The sequence below is a fragment of the Bison bison genome, unplaced genomic scaffold (genome assembly GCF_000754665.1).
Source record: "Bison bison bison isolate TAMUID 2011002044 unplaced genomic scaffold, Bison_UMD1.0 scf7180017864239, whole genome shotgun sequence".
NCBI classification, from domain to species: Eukaryota; Metazoa; Chordata; class Mammalia; order Artiodactyla; family Bovidae; genus Bison; species Bison bison.
This window is the reverse complement of record NW_011494811.1, coordinates 6,942,571-6,952,652: the sequence shown is the minus strand read 5'-3', so window position 1 is coordinate 6,952,652 and position 10,082 is coordinate 6,942,571. Positions and strand designations below refer to the sequence as shown.

Sequence of the window (10,082 nt, the reverse complement as noted above, 5' to 3'; positions counted from 1 at the left end):
CAGGCCCCCGGAAGGCAAGCGGGGGGGAGGTGCGGGGAATGGGCGACCCTGAACCGACCGGTAGCGCACGGGACTGGACGAGGGTTCCGGCGCCCCCCAAACGCTAGAAACGTACTGTGAGGGAGGGTCCCAGCTGCTGGGCCCTCTGGGGCCGGGCTCTGACATCTGGACGGAGTGGGAAAGCAGCAGCCTGCCCTTGGGGAGCCGGGAGGAGCCCAGTCCCATCCAGCTGTGCAAACAGGAGGAGGAGGAGGTCCCAAGCCTACCCTTGGGAAAGGGGCGAGAGGGGTGGTCAGGCCGCCGCCGCGCCGGCCCCCGCGGTGCGGGTTGCGCCAGCCTCCTCGGAGCCCGACGCAGAAACTTGTTGCAACAAACAGGCGACCGCGGGTGCCCCTAGCAGCCAGCGGCGGAGTGGGTGGGCGGTCGAGAGGGAGGGGAAGGCTGGCGGACGCCGCAGCGAACTGGTGGGCAGACCCGGAGTCGCCGCGTAAGCGGGGCCGGCTCAGTGCGGTGCAGCAGGCGCGGCTGTGCGGCAGCGGAAGTCCTTTGTTGCAGCGCAGTCCCTGGCAGAGCCAGAGCCTCTCCGCGCAGCCCAGCCCGAGCGCCGCGCGCCGCCGCCACTGCAGCTCTCGGCCCCTTCGCCTCCGCCCGCCTTTCCCGCTGCCGATTTGCCTTAAACTCCCTAAAATCTCCGCAGCCCCGGTTCCTGCTGCGGCCGGTGAGTATTTGCCAGTTATGGGGCTATTTGCGCAACTTTGGCCCGGGCTGCAGGGCGGCGGGCGGCGGGCTCAGTGGAGTGCGGGACCCGAGCGGCGCCGACCCGTGCGGGGAGCCGGAGCGCCGCGGGCGCACGGCGAGGACCCGGTGACGGGTGACTGCCGGGCCGCCTGCTTGATCCCGCCGCCCGCCAGCGCGCCAGCGCGCCCAGTCGGGGACGTGCGGCCTCCCTGGGTCGGAGGCGAAGCCCCCACGGAGACTAGTTCCCAAATTAGTTACCTTCTTTTCCCTTTCTTTCTCTGCTTTTTTTGAGGGGGGAGGGGAGGGGAGGTGTAGACGGGAGGCGGGAGGAGCCCGTTGATTGACGTGCCCAGAGCCCGCTTCTCTCAACTTACAGCCGCGGCTCCTTGGCGGGTGGGAGGGGAAGTGTCCCGGAGCCCGAGGCCGCAGACTTGGGCGCGCTCCGAGGGAGGAGGCGTAAGAGCCGTGCAAATTCTTGCCACGCTTTTTCCCACCCCCTCTTGCCGTCACACTCGCTGTTTTGTTCAGTAAAAAGTGGTAGGTCTCGGGTTTGGGGATTTTTAGTGGAAAGATCCGTTTCCTGGGAAGAAAGTGCTTTCCTTTCCAGTGGTGGGCGCTTACTAGAGTTCTGTTAGTGTTCGGTAAATATGTTGGATGTAGATTGGGAGCAGTTAACACTAAAATATGTAGGTTTGGGTCTGAGCTCAGCCACTCACCCCGTCTCCCTTCGTACCTAAGTAGCGCATCTGCGTGATCTGAAAGGCTGACATGACATTTTCCAAGCTGGGAGCGTCAGGGAGATGTTGATGAAAGTCCTTGATGTTTTCTGGGGACAGTACGGCGTTTGTATGTAATAATATTTCTAAATCAAACTGGTATGCACGCGCAGGTTCTTTACTGGCCTAAGTGTATTCCCATGCAATATGTATCACGTCAGGAAAACTATGCCAGCAACGAAATATTTCCCCTTTGACACTCGATCCCAAGATGTGGTCCCAGGCTCTTTGAGACTTAGAATCAGTCGTTTGAGCTCAAGTTCAAGGCACTCCAGAGCAGATTTGGTGAAGGATGCCGTTCTCATGATAACTACTAAGCAATCACATTTTTCTTTGAAATTAGGAAATTTTGTCATTTCAAATGGATATGATGAGATTTGGAATACAAAACGATGAAGCTTGAATGATGGCTGGCCATCAGAACCTCAAAACTTTTGAGTCACTTGCTAGATATAAAGTCTCAGAAATACCTGAATGGGTTTGGAAGAAGCTAGATGGGGTTTTCTTATCTTAAACAGAAAAAAATTGAACCGTAGTGATGGGGAAATACTTTCCCAGAGATTGATAAAATAATGATAGTCTGCAAGTAGAACCCTCAATCAGCATCTTATATTCATTTTAAAAGCAGGTTTCTCTATTACAACCAGATTTTCATGGTATAGAATAACAACTGCTCGAGTTAAGCAATCTTACTGAAGCCTTTCTATTCTTCGTACCCCAGTATGGCATAAATTGGAGGCAAGGGGGAGCCCTGATGCATCGTTGTCAAAGAGAAATCATATTTAACCAGGACCCTAGCAGGGCAGAGCAGTCTCAGACACTTGCTCTTGACCTTGTGTTTTATTTCACTTTAATGCAGCTAAATTTTTGTACTGTTTCCTCATTCTCTTTTGCCAGGCTCTGGGGAAGATATAGTTCATGGAGCTTTTTAAGGGTATCTCTTTGTGCCTTGCAGAATAACCATTCTAATATGCAAGAGAAAAGAAGTGCCTGCTTTCAGGCCTCTCCTCCATCCAAGAGAAGTGCTAAGCCTTTGCTATTAAGCTCTGGTCCAAAGGGGAGAGAGAACCATTTGAGATTAAAAATACAGAAAATTTTCCATAAATTTAATTTTTAAGCTACAAACTGTTGTCTTTCTTTCTGCCCCAAAAAATTGAGATACATTTGAAAACAAAAATTTGCTTGAGAGGTCACTTTGGTCCCTGTAGGATCTTGTCTCCTGACACTTTTCTTGTGCTGTTATCTCTTACCGTAAAAATTGAAATTATTCTAATACTCTTATGGGAACCAAATTAAAAGGGATTCATGTCTTTTTTTTTTCCTCAGAATAGAAATGTTTTTTAATATAAAATTCATTTTCTTTATAAAAATTCAACCTATACCAAAGTACATAAAAAACAAAAATGAAAGTAAGTTTGACTCCCACTCCTTAGACATAATCACTGTTAACGGTCAATTCCTTGTTTAAAATGGGAGAGGGCAACATTTGGTCATACTGTGCTGCTGTGTGCACCTCACCCTGGCTAGGGACAGCCGTGATGATTCATGGACTCATGAACTCATGCTGTCTGTTCACTATTCTGGTTGGTGAGAATTGGCGAGGTAGAGAAAAAGGGAAAGTTTTGCATTAGAGTGATTTAAAATTCTATGATTAAGTAACAGACACGAGAGTTTAAATATAACAGGGCTGCTATTTTAGGTTTGTCCTTATGAAGTACTTACTGTAGCTTGGCAGGCTAGTTCTCACACTTTAATGTTAATGTTGGTGTCAAGCCTTTGATGGGTTGATTTATACTGGCCAAACTCATTAAAGCAAAACCAAACCCTCACATTTGTAAAGAGTTTCATAATTTATAGTTGGGGAGGAATAGTTATACTTATCATTAAGACCACTGCCAGGATATCACTGTGCTGATACAGGGTGAGAGGTCCCTCTGGATCTGTATCCAGAGGTAACATGGCAAACATCAAGGAAAGGAAACTAGAGAAAAGAAGAAGATTAATGACTGTGGGTTTCAGATGTGGCCTAGAAGGAGATAGTACATATTTAAGTTAGATTTCTAAGTATACTCATATTGTGGCACATATAAGAAGTCTTAAGAGTACAGAATCACTCATTTCTTAGCCTGGTATTTTCAAGAAGAGTAAACTGTGAAGTAGCTGATATTCTGAAAACAAATTGCTGAAATAGTACATAGAAGTTAAATAACAACATTGGTTGATAGTGTTGAGGACATGAGTTTTTTTGTTGTTTGTTTTGTTTTTCTGTGATTTGAATTTAAAATCACTTTCAAAATAAAATTGGAAAATTAAAAGAATTAAATCTCCAACCAGATTTTCTGTTGTCTGTTTGAGATGTGATCATTTTTAGAGATAATTGAAGAGCTCCATCCTCACTTTAAATCTTTTGTATTAGAGGAGGGCTTCCTTTGATGGGCGGTGGGAGTCAGCAGATGGAAGAGGAAATGGGGAGAGTAGGGCATTCTGCCTGCAGTATGGGGCTTTATAAGAATGGGGTGACTCTGGGAGGCTTAGAATGTCCAAAGGGACACTTCAGTTAATAGTCATTGCCAGAAAGAGTGTTTTCTGGCTGCAAACACTGAAACTTAGGGCTCTGAATCAAGAGTCAGAGTTTGAGTCCCATCTTATAAGATGAGCACTTAAGTATCAACCACTGAACCTGTTTCTTCATTTCACAAAATGAGGATAGTAAAAATACCTACCTCAGGGTTGTTGTAAAAATCAGTTGTATGGGAAATCACATTAATTTTTGACTATTATATAAAAGTAGCCATAATTGAAATAATGTAAAAAGTTCATAAGCAAAATAAAACTTGCCTTCTTCAACACTTATTCATTCAAAAACTGATCAAATACCAACTAAATGTCAGGCAACTGTTAGAGGCTTGGGACACAGAGATGACTAAGATAGTGCCCTGATCTCAGGGAGCCTACAGTGAAGCAGGGGAACCACATCATAATCCCTGCCATTGAGTGTGGTGATAGAGCATCCCAGTTTGAATGATATGTTATTTGTATGAAAGCACAAAGGTGTTTGCTGTGTCAGTTAGTTTGAGATGAGGGGAAATATTAAATAGACTTAAGACTTAAAAATGGAGTTAAGCTTCTTAGAATGAACATAACTTTTTTTTTTTTTTACTTTAATTTTTTCAACATTCTGGAGGCCAGGTGCTTTTTGTTGTTGTTTGTAATGATTCATTTATTTTTGGCTGTGTTGGGTCTTCACTGCTGCACAGGCTCTTTTCTAGTTGTGGCAAGCAGGGGCTCCTATCTGGTAGTGGTGCACGGGCTCCTCATTGGGCTGGTTGCTCGTGTTCTGGAGCACAGGCTCTAGGACACGTGCGCTCAGTAGTTACAGCTCCTGGGCTCTAGAGCACAGTCTCAATAGTTGTGGCACTTGGTCGTAGTTGCTCTGCAGCATGTGGGATCTTCCCAGATCAGGGTTTGAACCAGTCTCCTGCACTGGCAGGCAGATTCCTTACTACTGAGCCACCAGGGAAGCCCCTGAACATACTTTTTATGATACTCTTTTTATTGGTTTCAAGGTGTGTGAAGTTTTCAGGATTTTGGTTAGAATTAAAAATTTAACACTTGGAGCTACACAATTGAAAACAATACAATTAAAAAATGTATGTGGACTTGCCTTCTTCAGAAAGAAGGAAGCTAGATAGTCCCTCCCATCATCTTAGAGCTGCCTGACCAGTTTTCATTCAGCAACATTTACTGGGTACACACCATGCTGCAGAGAATTGAACAAGCCAAAGTCCTGGCCTTCAAGTTGCTCACAGTCTAGTTGGGAGACCAACATATGGATAATTGTGGCAACATATGGATAATTGTGGCAATTGATTCTTATTTAGCAGTTGCTCCATGACACACCTCCTTATAGTAACCCTAAACCCTAGGGAAGATTGTGTGTTAGTTGCTCAGCTGTATCCAGTTCTTTGTAACCCCATGGACTGTGGCCCTCCTTGCTCCTTTGTCCATGGAATTCTCCAGCCAAGAATACTGGAGTGGGTTGTCATTCCCTTCTCCAGGGGATCTTCCCAACCTAGGGATCGAACCCAGGTCTCCTGCATTGCTGGCAAATTCTTTACTACCAGAGCCACCAGGGAAGCCCTAGGGAGGATTATCATCCCCATTCTCAGATGAGAGAATTGAGGCACAGTTTAGATGTAACCTGCTTGAGTTCATACATCTACTAAGTGACAGAGCCAGAATTTGAATCCAGGCAGTCTGGTTAGTCTGTGCATTAACATCTGCTTTATGTTGCTGTTCTGATGATTTAAAAAATAGCATAGTGCAAAATAAGGAGATAATACACAGTAATATCAAAACCTAAATCAGTGGGAGAGGGAGGTCTTACAGAATACTTTCTGGAGAAGGTGATTGATTCTTAAAAGATACGTGGTGGGTTCAGACAGTTAGCTGAAAACAGCTAAAAACCAGTTAGCATGAATCAAAATGGAGATAAGAAATACATGAAGTATATGGAGTTGGAGGATGGGGGAGGTGGCAAGCAGTTTGATGCTGCTTGTCTGAAGTTTGAAGCAGTAACCACATAGGAGACTAGATGGGTGGACCGGAAGGGCTTTTGTATGCTTTCCTTAAGGAGTTTGCATTTCAATCTGAGGGTATGTGAAAGGACTCAGAGAAGCAGAATGACAGGGTCTGATTTTTGTTCTTTATGAATCATCTGAGGGTGAAGGATAGATATGAGGGACCAGTTAAGGAGCCTATTGTAATAATTTAGAAGTAAAGATAGATGCCTCAAAGGACAGGAAAAGTAAGGATGGGATAGAGGGGCAAATTTGAGAAATATTTAGTGAGAAAATTGGCAAGACTTAGTTAACTGTGAGGCAGAAGTCCTAGGTGACTCACAAGTATCCTGGGTGGTTAGTGCATGATGGAGGTGGGGGAAGAGCAATTTTAGGTGGGTCCCAGACAAAGTCACAGAGTGAGTATGTTGAAGAATAGGGTTCCACAGAATGAACCCTAAGAATATGAATGCCACGTGCAAAAAGGGACTTCCTGGTGAAGCTGCCTTTTACTGAGACAAGCCTGCTGTTCACCCAGTGCCCTCTGGTGGTCAGTAGATGCCATGTTGCCTCCTCAGGATGAACAGATCAAAATGAAGACTGAATTAAATGCTTTTCTCCTGGAGAGAGAGAATATTTCAGGAGTCACTATGTTTCCTTTGCATTCTGTGTGAATAAATTCATTTCCTAGACCTAGCACCTTGACTTCAGTAACCTCATATAACCTTCATATAACCTCAGTTATTCAGAAGTTATTTGGTTGACAACCTCAGCAAAGAGTAAGGCAGTTTGTTGCCTATCAAAAATTAAGATAGGTTAAACAAAGTGCATGAATTAAAACCTTATCATACTCATAAAACACTTCCCTAGGTCCTCACAGAAAATTAAATTATTTATGTAGACTCAGTTTCAATGAGTTTTTGTTGAATTTCATAACCCATAACAGAAGTAGTAGGCTACAGGAGATCAGCAGACCTTTTAGAAGTGACAGCAGTTGGCCTGGACAAGTAAGGAGACAGAAGAATACTAACCACCCCACAAACTACACTCTCCAAAAGTATAACAGCCTCAGGCTGTTTTGTGTAGGTGTGAACAACCCTTGCAAATTTGAACAGTTCCTATTTTTCAGAAAAACAAAACTGGTGCAGAGGAGCTAGTAGCCAGCCAGGTGTTGCTGTATGTGGGGCAGCTGTTGGAATTGGAGGAGGAGCCCCAGACCAGAATGAAAGAGACCAAGGTCCTGTCCTGTCATCTAAAAAATTAGATAGGACTTTGAGTATGACTTAATTTCTCAGGGCCTGTTTGTTTTCTCATCTATAAAGCAGCAGGTTGAACTTGATCACTTGGTAAAATTCTGTGAATTTTGTTCACAATGATGACATTAATGTTTAAGAAAAATTCTGTTGCTCTTGGATTAGAAAGACAGTTTTCATCTCTGGTTTATATAAGAGTTACATGAGGAGTATGGTTATCTCTATTTTACAGTTGAGAAAGCAGGCTCAGAGAGGTGAAGAAAATTTGTAGTTGGGTAAGTAGTAGAGCTGGTATTCAAATCTATCAATGTCTGCTCCCTGGGGTCTTATTTAATATGTTCATTTAACAAGCATGCATTAAGTGCCAACTCCATGGGAATCGTGCTAGGCACAGGGAACACAAAGTCCATTAAGTCTTGTCCCGGTCTTGGAGAGCTGAGTGTAGTAGGCATTGCTGTATAGTCTCTCTGTTAGTGCTAAAGGTGCAAGTATTAATACTACTACAGAACAGTTGGCGCTAGTGGTAAAGAACCTGCCTACTAATGCAGGAGACTTAAGAGACACAGGTTCGATCCCTGGGTGGGGAAGATCCGTTGGAGTTGGGCACGGCAACCCACTCCAGTGGTCTTGCCTGGAGAATCGAGTGGACAGAGGAGCCTGGTGGACTACAGTCCATAGGGTCACAGAGAGTGAATCACGACTGAATTGACTTAGCACGGCATGCACTGCACAGCACAGCACAGTTAGGACAAATTAATACACAGCCTCATTGGGGTTTTTAAAGACTTTATGGTGTGAGGACAGAATGGAGCCACCATTTATAGCTTTGTTTCAATGGGAATATGTTTTAAGTTCCAAATAACTTAAAGCTTTGGAGCATAACCCAGTAAAATTTCAGAACTTCCTGTACTAAGTACTGAATTTGCAGTCTAATAATCAGTCAGGATGCCTATTCTAAAAAGTGAATAAAATTTTCTAAACTTGATGATGACTGTCCAATTTCAGCACCTTGAATTAAAATGTGTTCTCTTTAGGGAACAAACCTGTATAACCAGTTCTTCCTAGAAATCTCAAGGAGAAAACCTAAAGAATTTTACTGAGGTTAAATTTAGAGATTGGAGCACTGTATACCCTGGAAAATGGTATTCTAGGAAGAACTTTGCCAAGGTGACCTTATTTTTATAGGCGGCAAAGTCATTAAGGCTTTGATCTCAAGCTGAAAAGTCATATTGCTTGTGTTCTAATCTCACCAAGTACTCTGTGGCCTTAGGAAGGTTATAGAACATTGTGTTCTGTTTTCTTATCTGGAAATGGGTCTTAGAACATACTTTGTAGGATTGTTAGGATTAAATGATAAAATGATATACATATTTACATGCACATATACATGTTTTATATATAATACTATATATCTTACTGTTGACATACCAGGCTCCAGTTTAAGCAGATATATGTTACACACACACAGACACACGCACACACACACACCTGCTTGATAGTAAGGTCAGTGAAACAAATTTATCTTCCCTCCCATTACATTTTCAAGCTTTTATTTTTGCTGATGTGTACCTCTCCCCAATTGTTTACATACACACCAGTGCAGATATCTGAAATGTCTTTCCCCTTGCTTTCTACTTTTCTTTCTTATCCTCACTTGTGGAGACTTTAGTCAAATCCTTCCTAAAGGCCACTGTTCTAGTACAATTCATGCTTTTCTCTTTCTAAACTCTTACTGAGGTTTATTGAATATAATTTAGTATTTAATTTTTCTCAAATTGTTTCTTGGTTTACAATGTAATCCCTCAGGGAATTCCCTGGTGGTCAAGTGATTAGGACTCGCACATTCACTGCCAGGGCCACGGGTTCAGTCTGTGGTTGAGGAACTAAGATCCCACAAGCTTCACCGCTCAGCAAAATAAAAAAATAAAATGTAATCCCTCGTATGTAATTAGCTCTACTGTATACCATCCTACTCCACCGCCCACCTCAGTGCTTTATGCTGTGTTAGGAACATGGTGGGTGTTTAATACATTCTGATATTCTGGTTTATAAGCAAAGAGAATCCTTTCACTACATTTCAGGCTTCTTAAGAATCTAGTCTATAGCCCTCAAGTCAAATCCATATACATACATTTATCATAGAAGACATAGAAATAGATATGAGGAAATGAATGTATGTACTTAACAATTACCTTTGAGACACAGAGGTAATTGTTAGTTCAGAGATTGGGATGCTGAACTATAAACTCAACTGCATGTGTGTGCTCAGTCATGTCTGACTCTTTGTGACCCTGTGGACTGTAGCCCCCCAGGCTTCTCTGTCCATGGGATTTTTCCAGACAAGAAGACTAGAGTAGGTAGTCATTTCCTTTTCCAGGGATCTTCCCAGCCCAGGGATTGAACTCACCTCTCCTGCATTGGCAGGAAGATTCTTTACCACTGAGCCACCTGGGAAGCCCTGAGCTGTGTAAATGGTTCTCAGAAGAGTGTTCTTAGTAATGCAAGTCATTGACACAGATTAGAGGGTGGATGGATGTGAGAGTTGGACTGTGAAGAAAGCTAAGCACTGAAGAATTGATGCTTTTGAACTGTGGTGTTGGAGAAGACTCTTGAGCGTCCCTTGGACTGCAAGGAGATCCAACCAGTCCATTCTAAAGGAGATCAGTCCTGGGTGTTCTTTGGAAGGACTGATGCTGAAGCTGAAACTCCAATACTTTGGCCACCTCATGCGAAGAGTTGACTCTGGAAAAGACTCT

The 10,082-nt window shown here is 43.6% G+C and overlaps 2 protein-coding genes across 4 annotated transcripts in view; one reads left to right on the top strand and one right to left on the bottom strand.

Annotated features, from left to right (window-relative positions):
* ZBTB25 (zinc finger and BTB domain containing 25) overlaps window positions 1-1,022 on the bottom strand; it is a 37,528-nt gene extending 36,506 nt beyond the window's left edge. The window contains exon 1 of the mRNA XM_010846775.1: window positions 997-1,022. The gene's annotated coding sequence lies outside the window, so the exon portion shown is untranslated. The remainder of the gene's footprint in view (window positions 1-996) is intronic.
* ZBTB1 (zinc finger and BTB domain containing 1) overlaps window positions 7-10,082 on the top strand; it is a 26,186-nt gene continuing 16,110 nt past the window's right edge. For all 3 annotated transcript variants that reach the window (XM_010846781.1, XM_010846779.1, XM_010846780.1), the window contains exon 1: window positions 7-718. The gene's annotated coding sequence lies outside the window, so the exon portion shown is untranslated. The remainder of the gene's footprint in view (window positions 719-10,082) is intronic.